Genomic DNA, 23,417 nt, shown 5'->3' with positions numbered 1-23,417 from the left:
GGTATAAATATGTAAAGTAGTTGCTATTAGAATTATTTGTTCTCATAATACATTTTTGTACTTCTTACACCACTGTTTTTTAAAACAATTATTTCAGATGATTTAATACAGACCATGGGACAACAACATCTATGAGAGAGGTTAAAATGAGCAAGATGGTAGACATAACATTGCTATGCAAATTCTGCTTCTTTTAAACATATGTACAGCATCAACACATGCATCAAAGGAAGAGGATTGAATCACAACCTTCTTCCTAATTTTGACACACACATTCTATTCCACTGCCATGGTGGCTATGGATGCAATTTCTAAATTAAAGCAAGATGTTACACAGGCTTTTTCTATTAGAAGTGTGTTAAAAGAGATTTTGAAAAATGTTAGATTCCAATTACAAAGAAATGCATTTCAGGTAAACATTGGGAAGAAACTCTTGAATATAATGATTGGATTCACATATGCTAACCCACATTGAGATTTGTTAACATATTATATGTACACAGCCAATTGTACTTTATTCAGTGAACCTTGATTAAGTGAGTTGTGGCTTAATGATATATGATATGCAGCAATATCCAATAGATTTGATCCAAGTTAAATCATGGTTTGTGGCAGATCTGATGAAAACAATGGATATGGTATTTTGTTGTTGTTCAGTCATTCAGTTGTTTACAACATTCTCTGTTATCTAAGGGATATTATTTTACTTGATTGTTTGTCCATATAAGTTTAATTCTTATAAACTCATATTTGTGCCATCAACCATAGTATCGTGGCATCTTGTCTTCTGTTAGCTTTTTTCTAATGGCTTTGGATTTTCTCAAGCATCTGGCTTTTTTCAATGATTTGTATTTGCATTATGTCTAAAATACTTAAGCTTTGGTGTATGTGTGTCTTTAAATTGGTGTTGCTTCCTGACCACTGCCTGGACTAGTCCCTGAAGTTTTCTTGGCAAAATTTCCAAAAGTAACCACCATTGCTTGCTTGCTAGAGTTGATATAGAATAACAATCCCACAGTCACCCAGCTGGCTTTATGCATAAGGTAGGAACTACAGTAGAATTCTCCCTGTTGCTAGTCTGATGCCTTAACTACTACACCAGACTGACTCCATTTAAGTTTTGTCTGTATTTGTAGTAATTTCACTGTCTCTGAGGCATACAAATGAAGATGCTGATTTTAAAAATCTCTCTGATTTTATACTCTGATTGTAAAGGATATTCAGCAGGTCTCTTGAAAATCTTAACATCTGGACTATTTGTAATAGGAGATGCAATTTCTCAAGTCAGTTTCATATTAAAGCAAAAACCCATGAATGATGACATGTTTATAAGAGCTGTGCATGCTTCTAAAGTGTCTCAGAGTAAGCACTTTGGACCCCAGTGCAAGTGCAGGACCTTTCTACTGCTCATTAAAGTAGCTTGATATTTTTCAGGCTTTTGCACAAGGTAAGAAAAAAGATCCCACCACTTTAAAATTGCATAGAATGTACGATTCACACTTAGTTTGGGAATAGAGAACCCAGTGTAGATAGCAGTGAATTTATACTTCCCAAATCTGTGTCTTCTGTGGTTTAGATTTTTGTTTAGGAAACAAATATTTGCTTCCTAGTTTTATTTCTGATTTGATGTCTGCTTAGGTTTTTACTTCATTTGAACTTCTGCTCGTTGACCACTGTCTGTGCCATGGGCTCATTCTTGATTACACACATCACTCATTCATCCCTCCGCCACCAGATTCTTCTGAAAGTTACATTCCTGCCAAAAGCCTGTAAACCACACCTCGAATTCAAATATTATTTAGATTTCTGGTGACCTGAAAAGAGAGAAGCCAAACTTCAGATTCAAAGGAGAGAAGCCAGAATCTAGTTGATTATTGGCAACCACAGACAAGCGATGACAAGAATAACTTATCTAAACTCCAGGCCATGAAAAAACAACATGTTCCCTCACTTGTGTTTCTCCTTTGTCTTTTTCTCTTTTTCAAAATGTGCCAGAGATCTCACTGGATGCAATTCAGTTCATTTGATAGTTAATTCTGAGTACCAGCTAGCACTGAGACGTAAAATAATGAAAGCAAAAGATCAATGTGCAAACTATTGATCCTGTCAGAGCTCTTCAGAGGTAATTACAGCATAACACTGGCTCCTGACAGCTCACCACAAATACATAATAAGGTCACTGGGCTATAATAAAGTGCAGACTTTGGCTCATATAATTCCTTGACTGTTTTCAAGCTGACCCACAACATCTTCAGTTTATAGAAACAGAATGCTCTTCATTTAAATATGAAGTAAAAAATGGGGGAATGGACTTCACTTAGACTACTAAAATGTTTAAATAGAACAATGGGGGAAATGTGGGGCTATACCACCACAATTGGGGAATTGGGAAATGTGGCGGCTATACCAACACAATTTCAGATTCTTCCATGAAAACATAGTTATCGTTTGCATTTTCTGTGCTCTTTTGTGCCACTGAGCACCATCAAAAATGAGAAACCTTTTGAGCATCATTCTAAGTGCATAAGTGCATCAGCACAAAAAACTAAGATGCCATTTGCCAAGCAGCAAATAGGATCTCCCACTGCCCCTTTCATCTTTAATAGCTCGTCCCCTGAGTTTGCTCCATTTCCATTCTTTGTTGGAAAATCGTTAAGAAGAAATTAGCAATACGTTTCTGAATTAGCAATTCAGAAATCATGATGTGATGTGATGTAGGAATGACCTTGGGAGAAAAGGAAAATATGCTGCCTAGGAAACAATCAGCTTTGGGGGGTGGGGGGAGCCTGCAGCTGCATAACAAGCAAAAAAAGAAACTCAGAAAAGACCCTCCCTAATTTATCAGACTCTAAAAAGAGACAGTGAAAAATTTGTATTTTCAGGCTTGCAAGATTCTACTAATGTAACCTTACAATAAAGTAGAGTTAGTAGAATTCGCTAATCTGGTCATGTTTCCTACCTTGGAAGACTGACACGTACAGTGCAAAATTTAGATATTGGGTTTCATTCCCATTTTACTGTCTTTTTCATCATTCGAGAGCCATGTTGATGGCCCAAGAGGTACAAACAGTGTTCATCCGGTTTTATTTTTTTATTATTAGAGAGTTTTAATAAATTTTACAAATATATCCCCTTCCCCTCCCCTCCCTCCACCCCGATCCTACCCCCCTCCAACCCTCCCTCTCCCCCAACATCCTAGAGCAGCGATGGCGAACCTTTTTTGGCTCGCGTGCCACAAGTGGGGGGAGAGCAGGGGGGTCGTGTGCGGGCGTGCCACACCCATAATGCAACGCATGACCCGCCCAGTGCGCATGCACGCAAATGCGCGACCCACCCCCATTTTTACATGCTTTTTTTGCCCTCCCCAGGCTCCAGAGGCTTTATAGGAGCCTGGGGAGGGCAAGAAGAGCCTCCCACGCCCCCCCGGAGGCCCTCCGGATGCTTCACGGACTGTCCGGAGGTCGTTTTAAGCACTCCAAAGGCGTCAGGGAAGCCTCTGGATGGTCCCTGAAGCCTTCGGAATGCTTAAAACCACCCTCCAAGTAACCCGGAAGTCACTTGCATGTGCGCTGGCCAGCTGACAGGGCAGCGCCTTGCATGCCCTGACAAATGGCTCCGCGTGCCACTTGTGGCACGCATCCCATAGGTTCGCCATCACGGTCCTAGAGCAAAATACAGGGTACAAACATTTAACAATCATACACTAACATAAGCTAACTAATTTTAACATCTTCCTCCTCTTGTACTTCAACTCTTCTTTTGTTAAGCTAACTTTAGATAAATTATACCAATCCTTATTCTTTCACTCATAAGCTAATTGGAATTTCTTAGTCCGATATATATTTTGAATATATTCAATCCATCTTCTCCATTCCAACTTGTATTTCTCATCTGAATGGTCCTTGAGATATGCTGAGATTTTGGCCATCTCTGCTAAGTTTACTACTTTTAATGTCCATTCTTGAATAGTAGGCAACTCTTCCTTCTTCCAGTACTGCTCCACCAGCAATCTTGCTGTCGTTGTTAAATTCAGAATCAAATTAGTCTCTATAAGTATACAGTCTGTAATTATCCCTAACAAGAACAGCTGGGGAGTGAACTTTATCCTCTTTTTAAGAATATTTTGAATAATCCACCATATTTTTATCCAAAATGCTTTAACTTTTTTGCAAGTCCACCATATATGGTAATACGTAGCGTCAGCACAGTCACATCTCCAACATTTAGGTTGTAAATTTGGATACATACAAGCTACCTTTTTAGGATCTAAATGCCATCTATAAAACATCTTATAAAAATTCTCTCTCAAGTTTTGAGCTTGTGTAAATTTTACATTCCTTACCCAAATCTTTTCCCATGTTTCCATCATTATTGGTTCTTCAAAGTTTTGTGCCCATTTTATCATACAATCTTTAACTAACTCTGTTTCAGAATCCATTTCTATCAGTGTATTATACAACCTTTTTATATGCATTTGACCCTGGTCCCTAATTTGTTTTACCAAATTATCCTCATTTTGCATGATACCAATTTTCTGATCTTTTTTCCATCCGGCCTGTAACTGTCCATACTGAAACCAGGTTTGAATTACCCTTTCTCTCTTAGTACATTCAAAGGCTTTAACTGTAGTACACCTCTTTCTATGTTAAAAAGCTCTCTAGATTTAGGCAATCTTGCTCGTGTTTGAGTATTTTGCAAGAGTCTCTTCTTGTCCTTCATAGTGTCCAATGCTCTGTTCCAATCACCCAGTAATATACACGATCTATAATCCCATTGTATTAATTTGGTATGAAGCAACTTGTAAAATTTTTCTTGTTGTTGATTGGGGGCATATACTCCTGTTAAAATTATTTTCTTTCCTTCTATTAATAGTTCAATTGCAATATATCTTCCTTGAGGACCTGCTTCAATTAATTCAGCCTTTAAATCTTTTCTTAAGTATATAACTGTTGTGGCCCAGCAGGAGCCGTTGGAGCTGCCACCAGACTCCGACAGCAAGGGTCCCTATGAATCGGCTCTGGAGGATGTGGAGGACCCTGGGCAGGGTTCTGACTCTGAGCAGGGATCGGAGAGTCTGGTCGGCCACCAGGAGGCACCTGAAGCATGGAGCAGTGGTGAGAGCTAAAGGAGGAGGGCTCCTGATGCCATGCCTTGGAGCAGTGGGGAGGAATCATGGGACAGTGAATCAGACATCAGCAGGGAGTTATTAGATGCTTGTTACCGCTGCGCCCACAGGCGCAAGGAGCAAGTGCACAGTTACCGACAGTAAGGGCTCTCAGCTGCTGATAAGTAGACTCCTCTCTAGTCTATAAAAGGACTGATTGTGCATACGCCCTTTGCAGAAGTCAACGTAGGAACTATTGGGAAAGTTCTGTCTTGTGAGCTTGGCATGCCGGATAGCTGCTATCGTGTCTCAGTGCCGGAGGGTTCTGAGAGCCTAGTCGTGGTGGATTGCTGCCAAGGATCTGTCTGTCTGTCTGTGCAATAAATCCTGTTGAAGTGGTTTTGGTCGGGAGTGTGTTCTGTGTTGGCGAGGGAAGAAGGGGGATCAGAACATATAACTATACCATTTTTCTTCTCTGGAGCAGATGCCACAAAATGTAGTCCCAATCTTGCATTCATCAGATATTTCTGGTCCTGTGTTCTAATATGTGTTTCTTGCAGACAAATCACATCATTTTTTCCCCTTTTTTGTGGTGAGTTTAAACCATTAACGTTCCAGATTAGAAATTTAATTATCATCTTCACCCCCCTGAAGCTTTTTAAGAGCGACCTGGAAATCCTGCTGGAATTTCATCTTCGGTTTGGCTCCCCGCACAGCTTCTGTATTCATGCTTATAGTTTCTTGGATTGTTGTCTGGGCTTGTTGCATCTTTAATTCTTGCTCTTTATATTTGGTAACCGCTCGACTTTGTCTTTGTCTTTGTTCCATGATTTCTTCTATCTCAAGTAAGTTCAGGGTTTGAGCAGCACCCGCTTGTGCCTGGATATCTTCCTGTTTATCTTCCCCTGCTTCTTTTCTCCCTGTAGATCCTGGAGATGGAGGGTGTCCAGCCTTTAATACATTGCTGTAAAAAATCTCTTGCTTTCCAGACTGAACTAAGACGATATCTTTCTCCTAAGTAATTCACCACCAATCCTTCTGGAACCTCCCATCTGTACTGTATCTGGCGAGTTCTGAGTTCATCCACTAGGAATGCATAATCCTTTCTAGATCTCAACATTTTAGGGGGAATTTCCTTTAATACTGTCACCTCTTGACCTGCGACCTTCAATTTGTTTTTATACGTTGCTTGTAATAACCCATTCCTTATTTTCCTGGTAACAAAATAGATTACAATATCTCTTGGTAGTTGTCTCTGTCTAGCAATCCATAAATTTACACGGTAAATTTTGTCCATCTGCCAGTCATATTTAGTCTTGGATTCACCAGTTAATTGGACAAAAGCTTCTGCAAATATCTCTTTCAAATTTTCATGGTTACTTTCTTTCAAGCCTCTTATTCTCAAAGCAAACTCCATAGCTGTATATTGTGTCATTGTGACTTCTGCCTCTGACTTATCAATCTTGCTTTGAATGTATACAACCTTGTTCTCCAAATTCACATTGGACTGATTGATTTCTTCCACTCTATCCTCCAGTGATGTTACGTAACCAAGCAAACCCTTAAATGCATCCACTATATCTTCCCTTGCTGGTTGCGAGTTTGGATTAAGTCCTTAATTTCAGACATTTTGTTAGACACATCTTTAAGGGCTTTAGTAATTTTGCCTTCCAGAGCAGAAGCTTGTTCCTTTAAGGCATTTTGAAGGTTACTTTGAAGGGCTTCAAGTGTTAATGCTTCTGCTGGGGGTAATAAAGATTGCAATTTTTGTGTCTGGGCTGGAGAGCTTCCAGCACTCTTAGAGTCAGTTAATTTAGTTTGCTTTGAAGCCATTTCCAAATACTCAAATCAAACTTTTCAGCAGCCAAATTGCTTATCCAAAAAGTCCACCTAACCCCCAGACTTGTTAATTTTTATAGCTTGTTAGCGAACCAATGCTGTTTTGTTTAGTCTCAAGCTCTTGATTCTTTTTACAACTTTAGCAAGCACTTAACAGATACTTGCTTCTTAAGTTTCACTTTCACCATGCCCTTTGATGTTCAGGTGCCATTTTCACTTTTATCCCCCTTAATCTTCACAGAAGGAAATTATAATAAATCTGAGTTAAATTTTGTACTTGCAATTATAATCATTCCTGTCTTCGCTCTGCCTGCTTCTTATTCAAATGTAGATTAATGTGTTGATAGAAGGAGTGGTTGTGGTGCTTTGTTCTGCCAATGAAGAGACGCCCTCGGAGCAGAGCACTATCAGGCTGCAGGGGGGCTCTCACCTTTCAACCCCCAGAATTACTCCTGTGGGTCTAAGGGAGCTCCACCCTTACCCTGTTGCTCACCTCCCCCTCTTTTCCCAAGGGGAGAGTTTTTAAACTGCCAGACAGCTGATTTACGCTGTTCTAGCAGCCTAACGCGATCTCGGGGCTGGCGTTCCCAAAGGAACGTCCATCAGCACCTACGTTGCCACTGGAAGTCCCCATCCTGTTTTATTTTGAATGAAATGTTGGAAGATCTCAAAATGAAAATGAAGATCTATCCACTTATTTATGTATTTCAAATATATTGCTTTGATTCAATAATTTGCCAGCAGATTTTAGAGAAAGTACCAGTAGTAGCAAGTAACAAGAATCCAATGCAAGCTGTGATCTAGGGGTTGGAAACAAATAAATGTTCCTGGGAGTTGGGGAGAATATACATGATGATGATGTAAGAGCAACAAGTTTAAATGGCACACTATAAGGTAGTGAAATATATTCTTTTTTTCCCCAAAAATTTTTATTGGTTTTTACACATATATGGGAAAAGGTATAGGGCTATACAAAAAAAATTGGCAGCTCCCACACTAGTGGTAGAAACCCATCCAACACTCACAATTTTTACAATCTTAAAAACAAAATATAAAAGATAAACAGAAAACAATGTCTTATTCTATATTGTCAACCATGTGTTCATTCATTTTCCTTTGTCACTTTCTAGAATATCACCAATTGCTATTTATTTCAAATGCTTTTATTTTTGTGATCTGAGCCTTTTCGATATTGCTCCTTCCTCTCTGTCCCCAGAGGAGGCCTCAGCCCCCCCCCTCCTTCTTATCTTGCACCACATTGTCCCTTCCACTACCTTCACTATGTTCGTCCTCTAGGAGGGGAGAATTCTTTTTAATGAAGGCTTCCGCCTCTTGCTCTGTTTAATTCTAATCCTGTTTCCCTCCCAAAAGATCAACATTCCTTCTGGCAATAACCATCTAAATCAGATTCCTTTATTGTATAATTTCTGTGATAAGGAGGAATACTTCTTCCTTCTCTCTCTCATCTTTTTTGGACTCTGCTTAAGAATGGTGATTTCTTCATCTTTATATTTCAATGGTCTCTCCCTTTGGGTCCCAAGCACCTCATCCCTTGTGGTCCTTCTGAGAAATTTAACATGTACCTCCTTTGGAACATTATGACTTCTAGCATATGCTGAATTTATCCTATAAACTAAGTCCATATCCCATCACAGCTGATTTTTATCTCTCTTAATATATTCTGCTAGGATTGTGCTCATGATATCCTTAAGGTCTTCATTTTCTGTCTCTGGTAGGTTCTGGAATCTAAGAAAAAAAAGGACATTCTTTCAAATTCTACTTTTGCCAAAAAGTTTTCCAAGTCTACATTTCCCTTTCGGATTGTTTTAATTTCTTCCCCCAACCCAGCTTCTCCCTCGTCCAACACCACAATCCTTTGTTTATTCTCTGCAATGTGATGTTTAACATCTCTGAGTTCTTCTTTAAGCTCTGTCATTTCTTTTTTCAAATCATTTTGACCCCTCATAAGTTCTTGAAACATTTGAGAGACAGATAGTTCTTTTGGTCCCTCTCCATACCCCTCTTGCTGTAACATTGAGGTGATCTTTGTTTGTTGGATACTAGGACTGGAGGAGACAGATGAGGGGGGTGAGAGTGACTTGCCCATCAGTGGCTTCTTGGCCCGAATTTGTTTGAAGTTCAGAGATGAAAGTCTTTTCCCAGGAAGATGGCGTCCGAGGATTGCGCAGCTGTGCTGATCCCAAAATGCAAAACAAAGCCGAAAGGGACAGTTCACAGTTCCAAGGCACCAAGGCAAACCAAATGAAGTGTATCAATATAGTCAAAGTTCAGAAGAACCACATTCAGGGAGGGGTCTCAGTTTCCCTCAGAGAGAGTAATAAGGCTGAAGGTAGTTTCAAAGGGCAGACTTCATTTATAAGTAAGCAAACAGAGAAGGGTGGGTGCCATCTTGACTCCTCTTTCCACAGGGAGAAAGAAAAGGGATATCTCTTATCAAAGCTTTTAAAGGAGAAACAGCTCCACAGTCATTTCTAGCAGCTGTGATAAAGATCTTTCTCCGTTGGCAAGCTCAAGTGACGGGTCAGCCTTTATTCTCTCTCTTCTAAGAGAGATCGTTCAAACACCGCTTAATCCGAGGGGGGGGTAGAAGAAAGAAACACCCCCTCTAATCTCCATTTAAATAGGTTGAACACAGAACTTACATGAGTCTGCTGCTTTTCTTTTAAACGATCAGAGAGTTCAGGATGGGTCCCCTACCACTAGGATCCAGCTGCACTTCTCCAGGTACGCTCTCTCCTCCGGATCCATTCGGCAAAAGGGCGGACAGCGCAACACTGTCCTTTGCCCTCCCCTCTGCTCCCCGGCTCCTAGGTGAAGCTGAAAAGCACCCCAGCTGGCTGCTGCTGATTCCAGGGGGCTTCAGCAAGCCACCCTTTGGCAGAGAACCCCTCCAGGGCCCCCTGTGCTCCTTACGGAGCCAGCCGGGGAGACGAGTGTTGGACAACACGTCCGTCGCCGTCAGGAACCGGAAGTTGTCTCCTGAAATATATTCTTCACATTCACTTAATTATTCTTTCTGCAGAGAAAGAAGTCTTCAGTTCTTCCCTCTCATTTTCAGAACCCTCCAGAATTGATTTTGCTGGCGTTTTGAACTTACAATATTGTTAAGGATGGTAGTGTCTGTTTTTCTGTTACACATCTCTCCATCACGTGGGAGGGAGGGAGGGAAATCAAATGTTATAAAAGGCTGAAATAAATCCATTTACCAATTTAAAATAGGCTGTTTGGTTTCCAAAACCTCAGGATTTCCAAATGTTTAATTCACTTTCCATATTTAGAAATGGCAAGGAAGACAGATTTAATACTCCTTGTCTAATTAAAGTTCCCCTATCTCCTTCCAAGTCGTTCCTCTGGCAACTCAAATCCTACATGACACAATGACGGGATAGCAGCTTGTGTCAGCGGGTGGAAGATGCGTATTGGTTTTTGTACGAAAAAAAATGAAACATGTTTAATGAAACAGTTTTGTTTTTTGTACAGCGGGTTTATGAGTGTGTATCTATATAATGTTTCATTTTGGACAATTCTCACAAAAATCCTGACAAATTAATTGTAATTAAAATGTAACACTGTTGTTTTATAAGCATTATATTAGAAAATTACATAAAGCATAATGATGACACTATTACATAATGTCACATAATTTAAATGTCTGAGCTGTGTGTTTCTTTCTCACTTAATAACTTAAGACAGTTTTTAAAAGTTCACTTAATCTTTTAAATCTTTTTTAACATTACATACTGTATATTTTTAAACATTTTTAAACATAATTTGTTATAGTTTGATCAGCTGATTAGCAGAATTTATACAGAGGGACTATAAAGATTGCATACACTGTGGTCTATACACAATATAGTGTTCCACAAGTACCACAATAAAACTGGAATAAAATATATAAAAAAACATTATTCCGTGGTAATGTGAAACATTCAGAATACTAAATACTTGAGAAGGAAAGATTGTCTTAGTTTGGCACTGAATAGAGAGCAAGATAGGTGCAAGGAAAGGGGAGAGCATTTCAGAAGTCAGATACCATAACTGAGAAAGTAGCAGCTGGCCAAACTGATTTCAAAAAGCTAAGCAGTGTCAGACCTGATTAGTACTTGGGTTGACACCACCACAAGGAAATAACATGATGGTAATTCAGACAGAATTTAAACAAAGAATAATCCTAGTGGCAAGACAGTGGCAAATCACTTCTACTCCGCTGCCAGGAAAACTACAAAGAGGACAGCTATCCAGTTTGATTTTAAGGAGATATAATTTCTGTACTTTATCTTACTTCCTGCTAAGGTCAAAAGGATTCCAGTAATGGCTAACCTTTATATAGCTTACATGAAATTAATTTTGGAGTCACTTACCCGGACTCCACTATGAGATTTAAGGTTGAAGGGTAGAATATACAAATTAATAAGAGTTAATATAAAGTACACTTGAACTAGAAATAAGTTATTCCGTTGCTTGCTTTACTGAAACTTCAGGAAGAATTTTCTCTGGTGTGTTTGCAAGAAGTCCTTAACTCAGGGGTAAAATTCAGCAGGTTCTGACAGGTTCTGAAGAACCAGTAGCAGAAATTTTGAGTAGTTCGGAGAGCCAGCAAATACCACCTCTGGCTAACCCAGAGTGGGGTGGGGATGGAGATTTTGCAATATCCTTCCCCCAGGAGTGGGGTGGGAATGGAGATTTTGCAATATCCTTCCCCTGCCAAGCCCCCCAAGTCACACCCACAGAACCAGTAGTAAAAAAATGTGAATTTCACCACTGCCTTAATTACTTAACTCATTGCAATCAATTTATAACAATAAGCCAGCATACTATATTTTGTATAGTGGAATTTTTTTGAAAAGGATAGTAAGCCATACAAATGTTGATCATTTCATATTTTTTTACTTTAATTCAGGTGTCATAAAAACTGGAAGAGAATATATAAAGATATATATTAAAGATGTATTGTGTTACATAGCATCATTTATTACAACAGAAATGTGCTGATCGTCTTTTAGTGCTGGTACCCTGTTTCCCTGAAAATAAGACCTTCCCGGATAATAAGCCCAATCGGGCTTTTGAGAGCATATGCTAAAATAAGCCCTCCCCAAAAAATAAGCCCTCCCAAAAATATTGCAACACAGCAGCCGCCGTGAGGTTACCACACTCATTGCCTCCTACACCTCAAAAATAATAAGACCTCCCCAAAAATAAGGGCCAAGTGCTTATTTCAGGGGTCAAAAGAAAATAAGACCCTGTCTTATTTTCAGGGAAACATGGCAGGTAGAAAAATGGTACAGGGTATAGAGAGAAGAGCAACTTTGCAAAGACAAGGAAAAAGGCTACAAACACTGGAAATGTGTCCAAACTCTGGATCAATAGTTCAGACTAGATCTTCACATCATGTAGAGTCATTCTCCCTCTCAATACTTTGGAATATAGCCATATCAGAAACAGCATCCAGAAATTAACTTATGATCATACAAACATCACACAAAATACATAGCAATGCAAAGAAAATTGGATGATTCATGGCTTTTCTGCCAACCTAATTCAACTACAAACTTCCATTTATCAATTGGAAGGTTCAAATCTAGGAAACCCACACTGGTACTTGCACAACATCTGCTTAACAACTTTGACTTTGATTCCCAATGAAAAGCCAAATAGGTTGCGGAACGCCCAGAAACAGAAAGACATATAGATAATCCTGTGCAAAAAGTGCCAGGCTCTGAATTATTTCATCAGCAATAGACATTCCTGAATAGGATTCATACGGTATCACTATATAAATGGGGTTTAGCATCCTCCCCTCAGTGTGACTGTGGAGGTCTCATGTCAAACTGTAGATCACATCCTGACCAGCTATAAGCTGAAGACTTATACCAGTCCAGTTTCTCTTTTCTTTTAGATAAATGATGCTGCATTTCAATGGCTAAATGGTCTAGACATGGATATTTGAATATAGATGTTTTTAATATTCATATTCTACTGTTTTTTATTTAGGTGAAATGTCAATATACCTTACAAATCCATGTATGTTGTACCCTACACTGAATAAATAAACTACAAATAGAATTGTGACGTATGATTATTGGCTACCCCAAAACCACACCTCCTCAGTGGGGTCCCAGAACTCACATTTTAATATGTGTGAAGAACTTAATATCATAAAATATTAAACAGATTTTATATTGTATTGCAGAGGAGTCTTTTGATTAATTTCTTCTGTTTTATGCTCCGTAGCTAGGAAATTAATACCAATTATATGTTATATAGTTGTAGTAGTCAGTTAAGATTTTTAAATCTTAACGTCACCTTGGGAAAATGTTTCTTCTGAACAATATCAAATATTACATGAACAAAATTTAACAAATAGAGCCGTGATGATGACCCTATAGCACGCCTCACCTCACAAAACAGAACAGGGAACATCTCTATGTCCACTTAAATCTCCAGTTTATCAACAGAACTGTAGTATTGCTTTTAAAGTTGCAGGCACATTAAACACACTCTCTATTGAGCATTCTTCTTATAAAATATAAGGGAGTAGAACATGCATTCAGCATTTTATTGATTCCCAGTGCCTGTACATCTATTTGCACTGCCTGATTAGCAGACAGAAATGGTGACTATGCAGCTGTCTCATAATACAATATGTAAAGTATGTCTGGTATGGTGGATGCTTTGTAGTCTAGCCATCCATGATCAGAAAATATTCTCAATTAAGAGACTGTTATGCTAAGTCTTGCAGGCTGGATTGAGGGGTCTATGAACAGCGCACAAAACACATACAAATGTAAATTGCATGATATCTAGATAGCAATATCTTTTTATTATTGTGGTGTGGCTATCAAAATCAGATACATTTATAATATCAATCACCACCTACTGAACTTAACAAATACATTGTACAAAAAAGATATCCTCCATATATCTTTGCGTATAAACATTACATTACAGTGCTTAGGCTCTGAATGATACTGTCTGGGTTTATGTAACATTTTAATGCATTTTATGCATCACACTAACCTACTTTGTCTACTGGCTACTTTGTCTGTGACTGGCATCATGTCTGAACCTATGTGTGTGATCTCTGAACCTCTCTGTACAATATTGTTCAGTTTTCAAGCTAATATTAATTAATTCATAACAAATTGTTTCTGAGTGTCTGAGTTCCTAAAAATGTCTACAGTTTTTGAGTTTCAATTTTAGAGAAAAAAGAAGAGACATGAATGAACTCAGCAATAACTCTGCCTTCCCATGTCAATGAATTGAACACCTCACTCTTTTTAAAACTGAAAGGACTTATGAAGTGAATCAGAGAGGAATTTTTTTCTGGTCTTTCCGTGATTTGGAGATGAGAGGAATTATCTATATCTCAAAGATATGGTTAATGTATTGCAATATCCAGGCTTGCAAAATACACATACATCTAGTTTGTTAAAACTGTAATTAATTATTTAACATACATTTTGATTTTGCCAGTAATAGCTTTCCAAATAATGGTGTTTTGTGGTTACTATACACAGCTTTCTTGATTTCTCCTGGAATAAGCACGGATCAATCTGACCTGGGTAAGTCAGAGATATGGAGAGAACAAACACTTTGTGAGAAAGTATGTGAAAGTAGGAAAACAGATCTTTTGTAGAAGAATCAATTGAGCTTCCCCTTTTTCAATCTGCATGAAAAGTAATGTCAGCCACATAAAATGAAAGCAGATGTTTTTCCTGCTATACATAAAGACCTCAAAAACGTGAGGCTGCTCATACTTTGCTTTGCATGTTTACACTAAGTCAGCTCCAATAGAGGAAGATATTTGTAGCTCAGGGTTGAACTGTGGGGTTTTGATGCTCCCTTGATGCACTCTGAGTTTGATTATTTTCTTACAGATGTTTCATTACCAAACTAGATGACATCATCAGTGGGGAGTGGGGTTTGCTCTTATTTTTATATACTAGTGCCACGATAGCGAACCTATGGCATAGGTGCCACAGGTGGCACACAGCACCCTCTCTGTGGGCAGGTGAACCGTCGCCCCAGTTCAGCTTTGCTGTGCATGCACATGTGCCTCCTGCCAGCCAACTGGTCATTGGGTCTCTGCCACGCATGTGCAAGGGGTGGGGTGCAGGGGGCATGTGTGCATGCATGGGGGTGGGGCACATGTGGGGGGCTTCATGCACATGTTCAGGGTGCAAGGTGTGCGCAGGGCATGCACACGTGTGGAGGCGGAGCACATTCGAGGGCCACACATGCATGGGGGGCAGGGGGCATGTGCAGGGGCAGAATGCATGCAGGAGGGCAGGGCACATGCATGGTCCTCATGCACATTGCATTTTGGGGGTTAGGGTGCGCACGCGTGCATTCACACATATACATGCATTTTAGGCACTCAGTCTGGAAAAGGTTAGCCATCACTATATAGTGGCTTGCGCTGTCAGTGGGAGTGGGAGTGGGAGTGTTCTTGGTGGTTCCTTGATTAGGCTGTATACTGTTAGCTTGCTAGTCTGAGTTGGTAGTTTCTTGATTGAGATATTGTTTACTTCTTGATTGTTGGTTTAATATTGGTATTATTCTCTGTTCATGTGGGTGTTCATTGCTTGGGAGGAAGTATTTTGGTCTTTTTGGTTTTTTTCCCAGGCTTTTTGATTGTCTCTTTTGAGTGGTATGTAGATCTTGTTTATCTCTGTGTTCCCATTGATGGCCAATTTGTCTATATTCCAGGTCTCCAGGAATTCTGATTTCTTGGCCTCTTGGCTTGATCTAGGATGCTCATCCATTTGTTCTGAAGTTAAGAAGTTTTCATCATGTCTTCTGATTGCAAGTTGATATTCATAAATGCAATTTGCTAGTCTTCTGCCTGTTTGTCCAACATAATAATTTTTACAGTCCTTAGAATGTATATTGTAGATGACACCTGCTTTTTCTTCTGGGACTACTGGGTCTTTCAGCTTACTTAGGATGTTTTGGAGAGCTTTAGTTAGCGTGCTACTGTAATGTCATGTGGTTGTAATAGTCTGTTGATGGTTCTGAATCAACAGCACAGCAGTTTTGTCTGCAAGATATTTGACATACGGGATCCATGTTAATCTGAGAAGAGAGAAATAGATTTATTGCTTTTATTATTTGGCCTGCCTTTCTTGTCATGCTTGGGATGGGGCAAGGGAGGGGAGTTTCCTTTTGGTTGCATTAGTCACGGTATAGAGGATTCTGTGACGTTTTCAGCTTTCCTTAGTCTGGCTGTGTTGCATCTTCTTCATGAGCTTGCTTAATTCCAAAGCATTTGGCATGTGCAAAAGAATTTCCCTTCTCTTACTAACAGCCTAGGACAAGAGGAGATTTCAGTAGGCTTAGATTGCTTGAATTCCCCCCTTCTACATGCCTATTAAAGGTGTAGAAGCCCTGTTATCTTTTACATCTATCCACCCTATGTTTGGTATGGAGATCTAGTTTCCACAAATATCACAGGCATCTCTTGCTCAAAGATTCTACAGGAACATTTTGATTAGTTCCCCGTGTTCAGAGGCAACCCAGTTTCCCCTCTCCCACTAGCTCCTTGTTCTTATATATGGAGCTTCTCAGATGTTCAAATCCAGTCACCTTGAATGACCCACAATTACAGCAGGAGTATTTTTATCAAGGAGCAAAAGGCAGTGAATATATAGCCGACTGTCACATAGCCTCATTAGAACACTGGTGTGACATAAGGCTGTAAAGAACAACTTGCACGTTATGAAATCTGGGATGACTGATTTCCCTTGCTCGTTTTTTGACTGAAATTATTCAGATGTATGAATCCAGCAGATGTTTCCAATACTCAATGACTCAAGAGAGAAAATGCAGGATGGTGCCTCCCACCAGCATTTAATGAAATCTATGGAACATTGTTATGAATCATTTCAGTCCTGGTAACGAATCAAGCCACAAAAACTGGGAATAGTAATTTTCATTTTGGAGATAAGGCCAGACTGCATTACACATAAAACTCTGGTTCCCAGTTTCCCCACATCACAGAGGCAATCACTGTGTGTGTGTGTGTAAGAAAGAAAGAAAGAATAACTAATTCTTAAGATTGGCAAACATTACCATATAATCAATACAAGTGGTGAGACGAGCAGCTATATAAATTTAATTATTAAAATAAGTAAGTAAGTAAATTCACTGCCCTTCTTAATTCTTTTTTTTTTTACTGTTCCTTCTTGAACAGTAAGACAAAGGGATTTATACAGTATATTCAAGCAACAGATTTGACATTAAGGTCAACTAATGCAACTATATCATATATACTACATATCATGGATGAAATTTCAAATTAATTTCCTAACTTGTATTCTTCAGTGTCTACAGAATAATGGTGATTGAATAACCTTTTTCAAACGGTGAAGCACATCACAGCCTGGTGGCTACAAGTTAAAATGCAGCTTTAACGCTAGGAACATTATATGATCAGAATCCAAAGAAGTACAGTAGTAGCATTTTCATGCGGTTAGCCACCAATAACCCACCTGATCTAACCAACATATATAACAAAGACATTCAGATGATCAGATTTCTACTCCTGGAAATCCTGATAGATTCTAATTATGCCAACAGAGGTCCCTTCCACTAGCTTACAGTATACATCATGCTAACTAAGATGTGTTTAACTACAATGTGTAAACAGGCTATAATTGTTTGAGTGAACAACACATGCTAAAAATGCTATAAAACTAGCATTTTTAAAACTTAGAAGTGCTAAAATTATCAGCTGATATTGTTTTCACTGTAAGACCTTTACCATGAACTATTTTCAATCACATATTTTACTTCTATAAATTGGTTCTCAGAACGACTCATATGTTCTTATCTTTCCAGTGCTGTGAAAACCTGACATCCATGGTAGAGCCAGGGAAATAAAGACAAATGCATTACTTGGTGATCACACAAATGATATAACTTACATATTTGCATTAAAGGTCATGATGCCATTATTTAATAATGCCATTTGAATGATATCACGATGCATAATTCATCATTTTGGTATTATTTCATTAATCACAACATGAAAATACTTTTAAAAAAATAGTTTTTAAAAATTGCTGTACAGCAACTTTCTTCTGTTTTATTATCTCATTTTATCCATTGGGCATTGTACGATGTATGAAAAGTCCACTAACTGGTGGATATTTAAATGCATATAATATTGGAGAAAATTTCTGGGAAGCACATGAAGATAGGATCGTGGAATAGAGTGAAATCCTCAGAATGACAACTGATGCTGATGGGAAGAGTGAAGACGAAGGGCATATGAAGGAAGAAGGGAATAGAAGTTGGGGCTGATCTCCGAGAAGATGGCAATGGTGATGCAAATCCGAATCTTGTTGGGAAATAGAGGGGGGTCAGAATGCTGAATAACGTGTTGCAGATGAAGGGGGGACTATATATAGATGCATGGTGCAGACCCTCTTTTCTAGAACTATCACTATAGACCAGAGGTGAGGAACTCTTTACGATTTGTGGACTTCTACTCCCAGAATTCTGGGAGTAGAAGTCTACAAATGACCTTGACAGAAATATGCAAGGAAAATGACCTTGACAGAAATATGCAAGTTATTTATTTATTAAATTTATATGCTGGCCCATCTCACTCACGAAGTGACTCTGGCTGGCTCACAATACAATAAAATAAGAATAGAGAAAATTTAAAAATGGTAAAAATATTTAAAGCGTTAACATTGTTTTATGTAAAAATGTGTAAAAGTATATATACATACTGGGGAAAGGGGACCAAAACATTTTTTAAGCTCTAAGAAACACAATGATATTTGGAAGCATCTCAGGCAGGTGCTGATTCACTGGGATATGAGGGTGGGATGTGTTGTGAGTTTAGCACAGTCAGACTTGTAAGATTCTGTTACTACAGCCAATTTCAGTAAAGTCTTTGTATGAACTTGATTTCCTGCTCTAGTCTACCTAAAGCGGCTGACAGTTGCCTGGTTCTCGGCCTCAATGGCCTAATTGTTGGAAGTCTTGGATTCTGGTTGCTTCTGATTGCCATTCGGTATGTTTGGAATAAGAGAATGTATTATATGGTGACACATGTACATGAAGATTAGGCATGTATTATTGTGATCTGGCTCAGCAACAGTGGGGTTCAGTTGAAAATCTGCTAGCTCAGGCTTCAGGTCTTGAAGCAACAGTGACCCCAAGGGGAATGATAGGTAGGCCATAATGCTTGCTTCCTGGGTGCACTTTTCATTTTTCTTTTGCATAACATCATTTATTTCTGCTCTGGTTTGAATATTAGTTGGGCAGAGACCGCTGTGGCAAATAAATAAATTGGGGTCATGTGTTATGCTGTGATGAAGATTCTTTTGGATGTGAAGAACCTAATAAAGTATCTAGAATTTTCTGCCCCACCCCCACCCCCATAGTCTTCATCAATAACCCTCTTCTGGCTACTTTGATTGGCTAGGTGAGGCAGCCATTTAGAAAACAAAAAAAGACACTGGGCTTGCATACTTCCTATTCTAACCGTTCAGGAATTGCTTGTTAACCGCTTTATTTAAAGTTTAAAATATTTTAACCTGCCTTTCTATTTCGTACTTGGATAATATAAACATAAATTTCAAATCGGAGTTTTAAATGCTGTGTGATAACATTTGTGTCAATCGGATGAGTCGGTATTAATTAATAGATTATACAATAATTTACTTATTGTATATAAAATCAGCAAGGGTTGATAAGGGAAGTCATTGTGCACCAGAAATCTGAATTGGAGCTAGTCCAAATATCCTGCTTCTGTGTGAATGGGAGCTTGGCTTCACAAGGTGAGGTAATTTTCCAAACCATTCTTACACGCAGTTAAATCTGAGAGCAAGATATATTCTAGTCACATGCTGTACCACATATACATTTGAACATTATATAGAATATGGTAGATTTGTACTTCTTGTTTTCATGCCCCTTTGACTTCTGCTCATTGTTGTTATGCCATATATCTGTCAGCTGAAGATAACATGTTATTCATCCTACAGACTGGGCTGCAGTCCTAAAAGCTTATGGCCAATAAATCTCTCAGATATCCTAGGACTCTTTTTTGTATCATGAAACCCCCCCCCCCCCCGATAATATTTCTTAAAAGATTATTTAATGGAAACCACCTAGCTGTGAAATAAGAATATGCAAAAATGAGCTCAACCTTTCACTCTGGTACAGACACCTCTGTGCTGCTGGAAAACACACACAGAGAGCATCAGTGCTTCCTTGTACTTTGAGACAATGCCCTTTTGTTCTCATCCTTTTGTACTGTGACACATGAAACACTGAATAAATGAAATTAATTGCCAACTTCTGCTTTTCTCCCCAAGCAGAACAGGATGGAATGTTGTGATTTTCCATCTGCATGCCTGCAGAAACATGCGTGTCTATGTACTTATGTATGTCATGGATTTATGTAAATGTTATATGTTTTTTACTCCATTGTACGCCGCCCCGAGTCCTATTCGGAAAGGGAGCGGCTAATAAATTTAAATTATTATTATTATTATTATGCTTTGCTCCAGCTTGTCATTAGATAAATGTATTATTCTCTGCTACAAATTAGGATTTCTCCCCCATTTTGGGGTACCACGGTCAGCCCCTTAAATTAGGGAACTGGCATGAATGTTGTGGAGTGGCACACAATCATGGTATTGTTTGGAAAGTGTATGGTAAGAGTATCATGGGAAGTGAGGCTGAAAGCCGAGGAAAACACCTCTGCTATTGCATTTATTTTATCTATACAAGCTCAGTACTAGTTTTTATGTAACTGGAACCTCTTTGTAGCTGAGATGTCTCTAAATTAGAAAAAGACAAGCATAATATTACAGTCTATTCAAAGCTTTATATTTTCCTTTACATTTTAATATGGGACTTTTTAAAAAAAACGTAATTTTGATTTGAGTGAATCTCACAGGATGTCATTGGTGGAGAGATCACCAGATGAGTCACTGTATGGAAAAAAATGTAATGGCAGTGGCAATCTTTAGCTGCACACCAAAGTAAGAAATTGAGCCCTGTATGAAGAACAAGGACCAAGAGGGTTTCTAGAAGGAAGGACTGAGATTTTCAACCATTCACCTTCTGTCATTTCAGAAAGTGAAACAAATGGCCACTTAAGTTTACTTAGTAGAGAAGGACTATCTTGTCTTCATTGACTAAGCCTTAATATTCTGCCTTCACCCTCATTCCCTTTGTTTTCTTTCCAAATAAAAAGGACTATTGATTTTCACACAAGTACTATTTTTTTCCTTAGGCACTTCTATGTTGAGCACCTCACAGATTGCTCCTTCTGTTCATGGGGAGAGCGAGCCATGAAGAGGAATGCCAATAATTCCTCTTGAAGTTTTTCATAAATGGCTGGAAAATGAAACTCCTGATAATATTAGCATTATCCACTCGTTCAGTGTCACTGTGTTCGTGGTGATGAACATTCCTAGCATTTTTCAGAAAAATAAGTAAAGTTCAAAAGAATATTTTTGGAAATAGTCAGTTGGGGTTTTATATCCAATGTTTGGTAGGCTTGATTTGTAAATTCTGTACCCTACCAGACTGTTGGATATGCAACGTGCCCCCAGCAATGAGCAAAACATGCCTATCTTCTGGGATGAAATTTAACCAGAGCATCTTGAAATTATGTCTTAAAAAAAAAAAAACTTCCTTAAGCATTGTGAAAGACAGATTTATCCATTCAATAGCCAGTTAAAAGGTGGATGCAACACACAATTAGAAATGTTGCTTGCAGCTGTGAGGTGGAGGAATCAGGGAAGACAATAATTTCTATTAATATTCTTGATTATAATAGCATAAAGTATAATCTCATACAAACTAAACATAAAGAGTAGAAAGTGCAAGAAAAAAGTGAAAAAGAGAGAAAAATAAGAATATAATAAAGAATAAATACTTAAAGAATATCCAACATCACAACAAATATCAACATATTTAATGACTCATTATCCCTTCTAAGGTTACAAACAATGATTTCCTCATCCCATATCCCATCTTTTATCGATTGGCAAATCAATAAAATATCATTTACAGCAGAAAGTCCATAAAGGGTTGCCAGAAGTAAGAACATATCTTGTTTCAACCTTGATCAAATAATCAACTTTATATTCAACTTAATCTTTAGTTCATTCAAATATTGCCCTAAGCTTTTATTTTTATTTTCTTCTTTATCCCGTTGCAGAGGTCTTCAAGTCTTTTACAAGCCTCTTTGGTAATTCCATTAAAAAAAATTAACTAACTCACTTTCTTAATCATTTGTATTTTCCTTTTGATTTTTAAAACATCAGCCAGTTTCTTTTGTATATTTAGAGACATCCTTTTCCATGTTATTACTTTGCCCTGTCACTTGAAATTCAAATTTTAATACCATCTTATCAGACAATTTTTTTTTCGTATCTGTTATTTCTTCAGTAACATCTTTCGAACATAATTATTTATAGAGGCAGATGTCATGGCTGATGTTGTGGCCACTTATTTTTGGCTCCATTCTTCAAATGTTTCTGGTACTATTTTCAGTGTTATAATGATTTGCATTATTTTGTAGATCCCATTAATTAATACAAAATGGAGGCTAGTGTTTTTCCCCACTGCCTAGAATCTTGAACCCCCTCTAGTGTCTAATTTTTAAAATTATAACATTATTTAGTTTGGCTATGTTTTGCAAAAAACAAAACATGTTTGTTTTCTATAAAAAGCATTTGTTCTTTATAATTAATTTCAAAATCTTTTGGTAAAACGTTTCTATATTCTAAATTTATCTAGTACCTTAATCTAGCAGGCCCCAACCTAATTAACAGAGGGGGGGGAGAAGTGATTGTTCCATGCAAGTGGCAGACGTGCATGCTTGTGTGCACAACTATATTTGCAAAAGAAGAGGCACAAGGGACTGTCACAAGTGCAAATAGAGCTTTGAGTGTTGAGTGCCCGCTGTAAGTGCAAATCGAGCTTCGCATGCGAGCGCTCGCCACTCACACAAGTGGAGCTGCACAGACGCTTGGCCGCCCATTGCTTGGCCTGGTTCCAAATGGGATGTGGCCTAGTAATGGGCTTCAGCCTGAGGCTTGGGACCCCTGCCTTTCCATTTATAGCAGGGGTGTCCAAACTTGGCAACTTTAAGACTTGTGGACTTCAACTCCCAGAATTCCCCAGCCAGCAGCTGGGGAATTCTGGGAGTTGAAGTCCACAAGTCTTAAAGTTGCCAAGTTTGGACACCCCTGATTTATAGCTTTCTAAAATCAAAATCTTATTTAATTTTTTTTATTATTTCAAATGCTTTAAATTCTTAAGCTTTTGATTTTCTTTCATTTAAGACTGAAAGTATAAACTCACCTGGCATTTTCAAACTTCTTTTTCTGAACAGCTTAAAAATGACAATTTAGTAATTCCTGAAAATGATTATAACATTAGGTTAGGGAACTTAGTGTCCTTCACAAGGCACCAA

The sequence above is a fragment of the Natrix helvetica genome, assembly GCF_964273705.1.
Source record: "Natrix helvetica genome assembly, chromosome: 4".
Taxonomy (NCBI): Eukaryota; Metazoa; Chordata; class Lepidosauria; order Squamata; family Natricidae; genus Natrix; species Natrix helvetica.
The sequence above is the reverse complement of the archived record's forward strand: the minus strand, read 5'-3'. Positions refer to the sequence as shown.